We start from the raw sequence: 9,628 nt of genomic DNA, 5'->3' as shown, positions 1-9,628 counted from the left end.
CCCCCCTCGCGCGGCCAGTTAGTGGGCGGGGTTAGAGGGCGGGTCGGAGGAACATGTTGTGGGCTGGGCTAAGGCGGGGCGGGGCGGGGTGGAGCCGGGTGGAGGGCGAGGGGGCAGGGCCTACGGGAGGCCTCCTGCCCGGGATTCGGCCCGGGCGGGGGAGATCCCCGGCCGCCCCTGTGGGGCGGGACGGGGCGGGACCGGGCGGGACCTCAGGCCCGGCCCAGTTTGCTCGACTTCCTAGGAAATTGCCCCCGGCTTCATTTCTCCGAAAGCATTGAGAAAAGCCCGCGGACCTTCTAGGAAGAACCCTTTCCCCCGGAGGGAGGGTCGTCCCCTGAATGCCCGGGTTTTCCTCCCGCTCTCCATCGGGCCCCCCCTCACGGTGAAATTAGGTTCCTTCCCCTGAACTGCCCGGCTCCCCGCCCGGGCCCCGCTAGCGGGGGGGCCATCGCCCCGCCGACCGCACGGTCTGTGCAGAGCCGCCTGCTCCCGAGCGCTCCGCCCGGGCTGTGTGCGTGCCAGTGCTGTCGTGCCCGGGCTCTGTCCGTGTGTCTGCGTGAGAAAGTGACACGCGTGCGCGCAAAAATTCCGGGCGACTTGTGCAACGCTCTGGGAGCCTGGGCAGAGCCCAGAGAGCTCTGAGAGATGATAGATGAGGCGGACGGGGAGATGGAAGATGGAAGACGTCCATCTCAGACCTCAGCAAGTCTGCTCGGATGAGGCTGTTGGCCCTTCCTTCCCGAAACGTTGCTCCTGGGACCTGCTCTAGCACTGGGATGGGCGGGGCTTCCAAGCTTCCTTAGGTCCCGCTGGCACACAGCCCCCTCCAACAAGCGCCCGGGGGTGCCTGGGCAAGCTACTAAGCTCTCTATCAGCGCAAGATAATGACAACACTGTCGACCCAGCCACCGTGGCTAAAATAAATCTTGTGCGAGGATCTATCTGCCCCTCTCGCCAGGATGTGGGAAACAAAGGCAGAGGGAATGTGGATAAAATTACTCTCCATATAACCTGCAGCCCATCGACAAATACTTGAGATAGGCAGACCGCGACATTCCTCCAGGATCCTGACAGTCTTCTTTAACATACGAAAGCCCTTTAAAATCTTCCCTTATCTTTACTTCTCCCAACCCCAAGGTATAAAATCACTTGCTCGTAATCCTGGGGCAGCAGATCTTTCTGTCCTTGGCTCTTGTCCCGTGGACATAATGCACCTAAGACATCTCAAGAATTCTTTCTTGACCCAACTGCCAGGACTCGGTTAGCCCCAGCTGTGCATTTCCAAAAATGATGTATTGGAGCTAGAATAACACCAGGGTGCCCTGGCACAGACCATGTGAAGGGGGCTCTGCACACTCTTGGACACTCCCTATCAGGGAGGGGAGGCAGGACCCCTCCTCCTAGTGCCCTTCCATTCTCTGATGGGAAGCCTTAGGTGGAATGTGCGCCTAAATCCATCTTGAGGAGGAGAAATGCGTTCCCAAGGGTTCCTGCCCGTCATGGAGAGGATACCACACACACAGAGCAGTTTCAGTCCCCTTTTTCTCATCTCTCGGTGGGAATCATTGACCATGGGCCCACCAGTGCACACCAAACTGGCGGATTTCTGTGTCTGTCCAAATAGGAGTCTTCTATCTCAATAGCCTCCTTGGGGCACACAAATACTTAGAAAATCTTTGGGATTAAAGTTCTTTACGTTGAGGGGTTCCTGAGTGGCTCAGTGGGTTAGGCCTCTGCCTTCGGCTCAGGTCACCATCTCAGGGTCCTGGGATCAAGCCCTGCATGGGGCTCTCTGCTCAGCAGGGAGCCTGCTTCCGCCCCCACCTCCACCTGCTTCTCTGTCTACTTGTGATCTCTCTCTCTGTCAAATAAATAAATAAAATCTTTTTAAAAAAATTTTTAGGGGCACCTGGGTGGCTCAGTGGGTTAAAGCCTCTGCCTTCGGCTCCTGCTCGGCAGGGAGCCTGCTTCCCTTCCTCTCTCTCTGCCTGCCTCTCTGTCTACTTGTGATCTCTGTCAAATAGATAAATAAAATATTTAAAAAAATTTTTTAAATCAAATTATAAAAATAAATAAAGAAATAAAGTTCTTTACATTGAGCCAAAACAACTGCTTAGTCAAAAGACAAATGGCAACATGGGGGGGTGGGAAATACTGGCAAATCACAACAAAGACAAATCTCTTCGGTATATAAAGAGTTCTTACAATTTAATAGAAAAAGGACCAAAATAGAAAACTGGGCAAAGGCTCTGAAAATAATGGTTCCCTGAAGAGGAAATACAAATGGTTTATAAACATATGACAGATTACTTAACCTCGCTCCAAATCAGATACATATAAATTAAAACTATAGATGGGGCCCCTGGGTGGCTCAGACAGTTAAGCATCTGACTCAATTTTGGCTCAAGTCATGATCTCAGGGTTGTGAGATCGGGCCCCCCATCAGGTTCCGTGCTGGGCATGGAGCCTGCTTAAGAATCTTTCACCCTGTCCATCTGTCTCTCTCTCTCTCTCTCACTCTCTCCCTGCCTAAAAACAAAAACAAACTGCAAAGAGATACCACCTTGTGCCTATCAGATTGGAAAAAAGTGTGACAGCCAGTGAAGGCAAGGCTGTATGGAAATAGATGCCCTCCTTAGTTACCCCAGGAAGGTGAAATTGGCACGTCTCCTACAAGGGCAATATGGAAGTAACTATCAAAATCAAAATGCATATTGTCCTTGCCCCAATAACTCAACTTTTATCATTCTTGCTGTATTTTATTAACCTGCCTCCTTTCTGTTATTCCAAAACTGACATTTAGTGGTTTGACTGCAATTTCTTAAGATGAAGAGTTCTTCCTGATTTGTCTTTTTGTTTTTGTTGCTATGGGTTTCGTAGTAACAAGGAATCAAGCAACTTCTGCTGGAGTCGAATTAGAAAATCCTTAAACATCCTTTACGTGAAAGTGAAATTTCATGCTGAATGTTATCAGCTCTTGCTGGAAAAGTAACAGGAAGTTTCAGCAATTCAGCTTTATTTAGAATTGCTTCGATCAGAACAATAAACATGTGTTGGGTGAAGTTGTGCAGTAAGCTAATTTTTTAGAGACGAGGAAGTGGATTTAAAAAGAAAACCAGTTCATTCTTGATTTTTCTATTTATAAATGGAAATTTGGGGGAAGTGGTTATAAACTGGAGTTTTCAGGGAATTTGAATCATGACTCACACTTTCAGTCTGGTAGGTTTTCAATCACTGATAACCTTTTTTGGAGAAATGGTCACTTTATTTAGCATTTTAGCTGGTTGAGAAAAACATGGAAAGACAGAGTAACCAAGCAGGTGATGAGGAAGATTTGTTCCCCCCGACTGGGAATACTTAATTTCATTCCCCCTGGAAGATGAAAGTTGAAAGAAATTTTGAAAATATCAGATATGAGAGTTTCTCTGATTCCCAGGAAATGTGGGCTGGGAGATGGGTCGTGGGGTTGAGCCCTACAATCAAGCTGGGCTTTGCACTCAGTCGGGAATAAGCTTCATGATTTTCTCTGTCCTTCTGCCCCTTGGGCTCAGCTGCTCGCCTGACTCAGGTAGAATCCCTGTGAAAGCACGCGGTCCTCAAGTTTTGCGTCCTGGTTTCGAATCTCCAGCATGTTCTGCTCCCAGATGTTTAACCCAAGTACCTCTGTTCATCTGTCTCCCAAGAGGTGGGTTGGTGATGTTCCTACACTAAAAAGAAAAGAAATAAGGGCAGAGGTAGTAAAGTAAATCAAACCATGGTATTCATACTATGAAACTAAGTTCAGAAAAATCTGTGTTTTATCATTTGACCTATTTTTTTAAAGATTTTATTTATTTATTTGACAGAGATCACAAGTAGGCAGAGGCAGGCAGAGAGAGAGGAGGAAGCAGGCTCCCTGCTGAGCAGAGATCCTGATGCAGGGATGGATCCCAGGGCCCTGGGATCATGACCTGAGCTGAAGGCAGAGGCTTTAACCCACTGAGCCACCCAGGCACCCCCATTTCACCTATTTTTAATGTTAAAACGAATTTGGGGATGCCTGGCTGGCTCAGTTGTTAAACGTCTGCCTTTAGCTCAGGTCATGAACCCAGGGTCCTGGGATTGAGTCCTGCATCAGGCTCCCTGCTCTGTGGGGAGCCTGCTTCTCCCTCTCCCACTCCCCCTGCTAGTGCTCCCTCTCTCACTATGTCTCTCTCTGTCATATAAATAAATAAAATCTTTTTAAAAAAGAATTTGATGTACAATATTAGTTTTGTGATTTTAAGTCCAAGGGTGAATGAAAACTAAGGTGGATACCGTGGCAAGAAAGTAGCTAGGCATTGCCATAGGCTTATGGTTCCAGAACCTTCTGTGGAATGCTAAACTACTTACTTTACTTTGTTTCTTTACTTGATTCCAGAAAACAATGACAAGTCACATAGTATGCATGACAGTTAAAAGCATAAAATCGTCAGCTCAGGTTATGATCTCAGAGTGGGGAGATGGAGCCCTACGTTGGGCTCCGCACTCATTGGAGAGTCTTTTTGAGATTCTCTCTTTCCCTCTGCCCCTCCCCCTGCTTATGCGCTCTCACCCTCTCTAAAATAAATCTTTTTTTTTTAAAGATTTTATTTATTTGTTAGAGAGAGAGAGAGAGCATGAGCACAGGCAGACAGAGTAGTAGGCAGAGGCAGAGGGAGAAGCAGGCTCCCCGCTGAGCAAGGAGCCCGATGTGGGACTCGATCCCAGGATGCTGGGATCATGACCTGAGCCGAAGGCAGCCACTTAACCAACTGAGCCACCCAGGCGTCCCTCTGAAATAAATCTTAAAAAAACAAAAAACCTGGGAAAATCCGAAATTTCCATCATCCCTGCTTTCTAAAAACAAAACAAAACAAAACAAAAAACCTATTGCCTAAAACTTCACAGAATGTCTAATTCAACAGTTGTATTTTCTTAAAAAAAAAAAAAAGACTTATTTATTTATTTGGAGAGAGAGCAAGCACACAGAGGTGGGGAGGGCAGGGGAAGAGAAAGAATCCTGAAGCAGACTCTCCACTGAGCCCCGAGCCAGGCATGGATCCCGGCTCAATCCCATGACCCTGAGATCATGACCTAGGCCAAAATCAAGAGTTGGTCGCTTAACTGACTGAGCCACCCAGGCGCCCCTTGTGTCCTCTTTTCAGCTGGTTATCACAGATGCTTTGTTCCCTCATTAGTTTGAATAAAATCTTTAACCCACCTTCTTTTTCTTTTTTTAGATTTTATTTATTTATTTGACAGAGAGAGAGGGAACACAAGCAGGGGAAGTGGGAGAAGCAGGCTCCCCACTGAGCAGAAAGCCTGACTCAGGGCTAGAACCCAGGACCCTGGGATCATGACCTGAGCCGGCTGAGCCACACAGGTGCCCCTACACGTGTCCATTTTTATATCTGAATGGGAGTCATGATTTTACTTTTGTTCTGAGACTTTGAAGAAGAGGGTAGGGCAAAGAATGAAAAGCATGGGTCAGCTAAGTCTGTTTGTTAGGGCACCTGGGAGGCTCAGTTGGTTAAGCCACTGCCTTCAGCTCAGGTTATGATCCTGGAGTCCTGGGATTGAGTCCCACATTGGGCTCCCTGCTCAGTGGGGAGTCTGCTTCTCCCTCTGACCCTCCCCCTTCTCATGCTCTCTCTCTCTCTCTCTCATTCTCTCTCTCAAATAAGTAAATAAAATCTTTAAAAAAAAGAAAAGAAAAAGAAAACAAGAGCTTATCCAGAAGCCCCACCCCTTAAACTTCTAACCTGAGTAGAAAAAAATGTCACTAGAAAGTCAATAGACTGAGAAAAAAAACAGCCAGTACTATTTGTGTGTCATCTTGGAGAATCATTGCTTACCCCTTAAAAAAGAATTGGTAATCTTTTAGGAAGGAAGAAGAGGGGAGCACACGTTGAGTGGCCGTCAGCAGCAGCTGGATCCACAAGAAGTTGTTTAGGCAAAGCTTCGGGTCGATGATACCTCCTTCTCGTTCCCAACTCTGTTTTTCTTCACCCTCCAGCCCCCACACCCCCACCCACGCCCACTTCTCACGAGTACTAATTACCTAGCTGTGCCAGCCTACTGAGGGATTCATCCTACCTAGCGCTACTTAGTGTGTTACCCCAAATGGGGATTAAGTAGCAACCACAGAACTTAATAAAGAAATGCAGGTTGGTAATGGAATTGCTGTAATCCAGGATAGTCTTGCAAGGGAGCCTGTGGGGGGAGCCAGGCCAGGAGACGGGAGCACTTCCCCTTCATCCCTACTCTGCTGGTTGGTGCCTACATCACCCACACAAAGAGGCAACCAATCCCGAGAGAAGATTTGCTGAATAATTAGGAATACTAGTTTTTAAAAAGATTTTATTTATTTATTTGACAGAAAGAGACACAGGGAGAAAGGGAACACAAGCAGGGGGAGGAGTGGGGAGAGGGAGAAGCAGGCTTACTGCTGAGCAGGGAGCATGATGCGGGGCTCGATCCCAGGACCCTGGGATCATGACCTGAGCCAAAGGCTGAGGCTTTAACCCACTGAGCCACCCAGGCGCCCCAAGACCTTACATTCTTAATGACTAATGCTTACTCATTGTTTTTATTGCTTCACTGTTCCTATGTTTGTTTTTATTGTTTGCAGAATACACGGATGAGTTTGCACCATTTTGGGTAGAGTGTAACTCTAATAAGGAAAAATTAAAACTAAATCTAAAGTTCATCAGTAGAGGGCAAGGTGCAATAAATGAGACGATGTTCTTACTTTGGAACATGATAGCAGCCATCGGAAAGGACAGAGTAGATTTTCATGCTCTTGGGACAGGGGAAGGTACAAAATCATAAGAAGCAAGTTGTAGAATGGTGTGTCTATGATAGCTCTATTAAAAATACTGTGTAAGCGTGTATGTGCGCTTACAAACACACGTATGTTTATCTCTAAGACCATTGAATCTGGAAGGGTGTTCACCAAGAAGGATTGAGAAGGGGGAGAATAGGGACTTTCATTTTTACTCTGTATAATCCAAAACTTTTCATTTTGACAAGTATGTATTACTTCTAGTTTTAAAAATTAAAAAGGGAAAACATAGCAAAATAATTTATAACATGATAACAAGTTCATTTTGCATTTGATTCTATATGATCATTTTAAAGATTTTATTTATTTGAGAGAGAGAGATGGAGCATGAGAGATGGGGAGGGACAAATGGAGAGGGAGAGAGAATCTCAAGCAGACTCCCTGCTGAGCACAGAGCCCCACTCAATCCCACAGTCCTGAGATAACCACCAGAAACGAAATCAAGAGTTGGATGCTTGGGGTGCCTTGGTGGCTCAGTGGGTTAAGCCTCTGCCTTCAGCTCAGGTCATGATCCCAGGGTCCTGGGATCCAGCCCCGAATCAGGCTCTCTGCTCAGCAGGGAGCCTGCTTCCCCTCCTCTCTCTCTGCCTGCTTCTCTGCCTACTTGTGATCTCTCTCTGTCAAATAAATAAATAAAATCTTAAAAAAAAAAAAAAAGAGTCGGATGATCAACCAACTGAGCCACCCAGGCGTCCCTTGATTCTATACAATTTTATTTGCTATCTTAATGTGTAGAATTCTTGTCTCCCCAAGCTCCTTGAGGGAAGATAGTGTCTTAAATATCTATTTCTTCCACCAGTGCCTCGCTCAGTGATGAACACAGCAGATGCTTAGTTAACAATATTAATACATAACAATTCCCTAGGAACACTTACTTGATATTCCTATCCTCTGATTGCTCCATAAACTTCAAGATGAATCTATTTCTGGCACATTACGTGAGAGCAGAAGTATGTACTGTCTCTGCTAGCAACCGCATGTGCCCTTCCCATGATATGAAGACAGTGGCAGACCAGAAGGGACTGTCTCTCCTGGAGAGGACCTCACCAAAAGGGACAGCCCATTGGTTCAAAGAAACTGCAACACGGGAGTTAAGCAAGGCGGGAGAGGCCCACCGGACTGCGAGAGGATGCTGGGTGAGAATAGGTCCAGCGCTGTTCAAGAGGACAAGGAGAGACATCCCAGGGAACACTAAGTAGCGGCCACAGAAGACTAGACTTCAGATTCTAGGAGATTAGAAAGTTTGCTTTGTTTGCAAAAGAATAGCAGGGTAGATAACCTGATAACCACCTGCAGGAAGGACTGCCGCGGGGTCTGGACGTCACCGCGATGGTTCAGGTAGAAAGAGATACAGACCCGGCTGAAGGTGGTTAATGGAGGGGCCTCTGGATGGCTCAGTCGGTTACTTGGCTCGCTCTTGATTTTTCAGCTCAGGTCATGATCTCAGGGTTGAGAGACGGAGCCCGGCATGGCGCTCCCCGCTCAACAGGGAGTCTGCTTGAAGATTCTCTCTCTGCCCCTCCTCCCTAACCTCCTACCCCCCATCCCCGGCTTGTGCATGCGTGCTCTCTCTTCAAAAAAAAAAAAAAAAAAAAAAGGTAGTTAATGAAGAGAAAGAAATGGATGCAAATGCTTTTAAGGGAAAGTAATTTACAGTGGCTGATGACTACCTAGATGCAGGATGAAGGAGCAGGGCCAGTTTCACCTACCTGGAAATTTTGGTGTCCTGTGCTTTCAGGCATAGACAATAAGCAAATTCATGCCTTCAGGGGACATAGCTCAGAGGCTTTTATCTGGGCTTTTTCTTTTCTTTTTTTAAGATTTTATTTATTTATTTGACAGATCACAAGCAGGCAGAGAGGCAGGCAGAGAGGCAGGCGGGGGGGGGGCAGCAGGCTCCCTGCTGAGCAAAGAGGCCAATGCGGGGCTCCATCCCAGGACCCTGGGATCATGACCGGAGCTGAAGGCAGAGGCTTTAACCCACTGAGCCACCAAAGTCCCTGGGCTTTAATCAGCATCTCTACGTTGACCACTCTCATGCAAGTGTTCTTAGCTGTAGAGCCCAAAATCCATTCTGAGCAGTGGACACAGGAGTGTATTGGGTCAGAAATGTGTCTTACTCCAGCAGATTGGAAAAATAAATAAAAAACCTCATTCACCTCATTAAGGGAGGCATTTTCAATGAAAATAGCCTTTTTATGTTTAACAGTTACCAAAATTTGCAACATATTTCTGTTGATTTAATGAGATATACGTTTACTAATAATGGCAATGATAACCCTAACCAGAAGAAACTTTTCAGTACTTGGAGACTCATGATCAGAGGATACAACATCTCCTCAAATTTTAATTTATATTTTTGTTGCTGAGAAGTGTGATAGGGACAATCCCTAAAAGACTTCCAAAAATAATATATATTCTACTAGGATAAAATTAGATGAAGGAAGTGAATGGAAAGATAAGTTTATGAGGAAAAAGGACGTTAAAAGAAAACTTCATGTATCTTTAAATGGTGGGTATCGAATTTATGGTATTTAGATATGACTGAACGTAGAGCCGAGAGTCACATAATCGTTTTGTTTTAAAAAATATAACAACACTAGATGGGGAGTTGCATCTCTTGTAGCCATTTAAACCTGCAAGGAAAAATTTTAGGTGGAAAATTATAAATTTGTGAGGGGAAATGGTGAAGATGTCATGTGACTGAACTTCAGAATCATTTTTAGCTTAGGGCTCCCTCTCGTGAGGAGATTCAGAATTTGTACTGGCTTGCAGCTCAAG

Source organism: Enhydra lutris, unplaced genomic scaffold (assembly GCF_002288905.1).
Source record: "Enhydra lutris kenyoni isolate GAN:26980312 unplaced genomic scaffold, ASM228890v2 scaffoldscaffold37, whole genome shotgun sequence".
NCBI lineage: Eukaryota > Metazoa > Chordata > Mammalia > Carnivora > Mustelidae > Enhydra > Enhydra lutris.
This window is presented reverse-complemented; position numbering follows the sequence as displayed.